Source organism: Gambusia affinis, linkage group LG08, assembly GCF_019740435.1.
Source record: "Gambusia affinis linkage group LG08, SWU_Gaff_1.0, whole genome shotgun sequence".
Classification (NCBI taxonomy): Eukaryota; Metazoa; Chordata; class Actinopteri; order Cyprinodontiformes; family Poeciliidae; genus Gambusia; species Gambusia affinis.
The window spans coordinates 7864988-7868772 of NC_057875.1; positions in this window are offsets into that span (position 1 = coordinate 7864988).

The following is a 3785-nucleotide window of genomic DNA, read 5'->3' on the forward strand; positions in this document are numbered from 1 at the left end:
TCTTTTTCTTTTTCTCCCCCCGTCTTCCTCACTCAAACACACACGCACACACACACACACACGCACACGGGGCCCCCGAGGAGAGCGGTGGAGCCATTGGCTGACTACCATCATGTGCTAGTCTAGACACTTTGGCGGCTATGAGCTGCACTGATTGTTGCGCAAACAAGGTTTCAAGTTTCTTAACTCTTAAAGGCGAAACACTCACCTCTCGTTTTTAAGTTAAAGTTACTGAAACTCATTCATATTTCTGCCGCATTAAATTTTTTATCTGTCATAAAATGAGGAGGAAAAAGAGAAAGTTAAAGAACTTTTTTATATCATTCACTGGATTTTCTTCCCTGTGTTTTGGGGCGAATATCAACAACCAATTGTTATTTATTTATTCACTTATTTGTTTAATATGTGATTGTCATATATATTTGTTAAATACCTCACGCATTTTGAATGAAAGACTATTTAAGAAGATTATTTAATTTTAACAGTCAATTCATTCAGCATTTAGACTCATTTAAAAACTTCGCAGCAAACTGTATGACTGGCATTATTGTGCGCTTCATTGCCAAAAGTATTCACTCACCTGCCTTCACACATATAAATAACAGTGACACACAATGTCAACCTTAATTTGATATTTGTCCATCCTTCGCAGTTTTATTAGCGACAGCCCTTCTACAGCTTTTTCTACAAAGTTTGGGACTGTGTCTATGAACATTTTTGATCAGCCTTCCCAATTTGTGAGGTTAGACACTGATGTTGGATGAGGCCTGACTAACAGTCTCTGCTCTTATTCCATATTCTGCGTGCCAGACAAATTTTTCCACACCAAACTCACCCACCATGTTTTAACAGACCTTACTTTGTGCAGTTATTATTTGGGACCATTGTGCTCTAAGCACCTCAGCATTGGTTGCAACCGCTTTGTGATTTTGCATGATTCTCCACTAGTAGCAGTTGTTCCTGATTGCCTTCACTTCCTAAAATAGAGCTAACATTTGACAGTAAAATATAATGTGGCAAGACAATGTAATGACCGGACTTATTGGACATGTAATATCCTATTATAGTTTCTTCCCTGGAATTTCCTGAGTTCCTGCGAGGCTTATAAAAGCATGGAAGTAGGTGCAACACATGTTTTAGTCATTGGATCGTTTCAACAGTTATCAGTAATGGAAAAACTAACAAATAAACAAACTAATAAAGTAGGACAACCACAATACTGAGGGACAACTGCAATGAATAAGTGATATTTTAAATTAATTTAAAGCATCTAAAACATTTTTGTTTGGAAAATGAAGTGATGCTTGAGAGCTTTCCCACTTTCAGAGGCAGCTGTCTTCCCACAGACTGGATGCACAGCAGGTGAATTCTTGCTCACTGACAACTCAATGTGTGTCTCCACCTTATCTCAAGTTTCTTGTCTGGTCAAGGCAGATAATGAATAACATGGACCTGCTGTTTCTGTTGGGTTTTCATTTAGCCACTGATTACCAGAAGTTAAAAAAAGAAATGCTCCATGTGCTTAGCCTCAACAAAAAATCTGTTTAGGCCCTCACAAGCTTTTCAAAATATATCCAAAATTATCTTTAAATAGATTCATGAACTATTTTAGTTCTTATACTGTATGTGCTTCAGGTGACAGTTTGCACAAAATAGGTTAACACCTACTAAACAATCAATAAATTTTACTATAAAAAATCTTGAAACATTGAACCCATCCATCCATCCATCTATCCATCCATCCATCCATTAATGTTTTTCCAGGAGTTTCCTTCTTCATTCTTCGGCCAGTCTTCAAACTTGCAGATCCTTCAGATCTCTTCTTCTTCAGCATGTCTCCCTGGACAAAGTCATGCTCATCTCACCACTCTCCTAGAAAACTCTAACATGCTTGGCTGCCCTCTGCATGCTTCCCTCCAGGAAGACTGGAGGAGCAACAGCAACAGGCAGAAAACCTTACTCCTTTCTTACCTGTCAGCCTCAGATTTGACCAGTTATAAAGCATTCATCATCACCCATCCATCTTCTTCCTACCTTTCAGTGATCTGGTTGCACCAGAAATATGCCCATGTAATGAGGAGTTATTATCACAGGTTTAAATCCAATTATCAGATATAATATATCACACACAGTCAATAAATAATTTTTACAGTTTTTTGCTACCACTCACATGACAAGTATAATTTCATTACATTTCCATATCATTCCATCTATTTCATGAATGAACTGCATTCCTGAAAAGTTCAGATGTTTTAGAGAACTCAAACATCTTTTGAAATTACTATGTTCCATCAAGCTGTGAAGAAAAATCACAAAGCAGTTAAGATAAAGAGGAAATATATTAAATAATCTCAACCAGTTTCGGAATGGGATCGTACATGCTGGTATTAACTGAACCGTTTTTTGTTGACCTGTGTGTAATAATTTATTGGAGATTTGAAGCCATATTAACTTGACATAAAAGTCATAAATGATCTAAATTTAGCCATTCTCAACATACTAAAACAAACAAACAAACAAACAAAAAGTTAACGCCACATTTCTGCATCATGTCCTTCCTCCTGGGTGCCGTGGACATATGTTCCCTCCTCAATGTATTTTCATGCTACAGGTGGACATCTCCAGCAGAATAAATTCAGTATGCTAAGTAAAGGAAACGCTAAAACCAAAATTTTTGCATACTCTCCACAAAATGTACCACTTTCATATGCCAAAACCAGCTTGACTGTTATTTTATACATTTGGTTCACTGAAGTAATACAGGACTTCTTATTAAACTTTCAAACATGAATTTTGAAATAGGCCCTACAGTCTACCACGTCAAACCTATATAACACAAAAGCAGCTTTTGTAAGAACATCTCTGCAGCTTTCGGCTTTGCATCAGTGAAACGGCTGCAGTAGCAGAGTGGTGCCAGTGTCTGAACTGGAATCGGGTTTCCCTGGCAGGCAGAGGACTTTTGGGGCACAGGGAGGTTACTGAGGGTGAACACAAATGCCCTAATGCCTGCACTGTGTTACAGGCACCTGTTGCAAATACATTCTCCTTTGTAAGTCAGTCACATGTCATACAAGGAAAGGAAATGATTATTACAGAGAATTGCTTCATTTAAATCATGCAATTTTCAATTAACTTGAAGGAAAAAGGCTGCCATCTGTTCTACTGCTGGAGCTGATTCAGGTGAAACGAATGTCAGAAATGATCAGCAGCATGCGCATGTATTAGATGCTGTGAATTTGGTACGACATAAGTTGCATATGGCTTCTTTTTTTTTTACAGTGAAGTCATTGAGTTTGCATTCATACTACTGTTTTGCAACATTTATTGACGTGGTCTCATCTCACTATTTAAACTTTTAGAATTAAGAATTTTAAATAAAACAGTCAGGGTCATGTTGAATAGCTACCATCAGTGCCTCCAGAGGTGAGCAGAGTAGCCAAAACCTGTGTCTCAAGAAAAAGTTGACTTCAACATATTTCTACTCAAGTAAAAATAAAAATTAACCATCCAAAAAAGTAAAGAGGTATTTTATAAAAAGGCTACTCAAGTACGAAATCTGATTTAAAATTTAAATTTAGATTTACAAATAAATTCTGATATTTTAAAGACTAAGATGAAAAATATTGATTCAAATAAATGTCACAACCCATAATAAAAAGGTGGGTTGTGTAATGGAAAAAAAGGTAATTCTCTTTCTTAGATAGAGAAAGAGTATATAAAATATACTCTTAATAGTTTCTACATTCTGACAAAGGCCATTTTACTCAACAGTTTAAATATGCAGT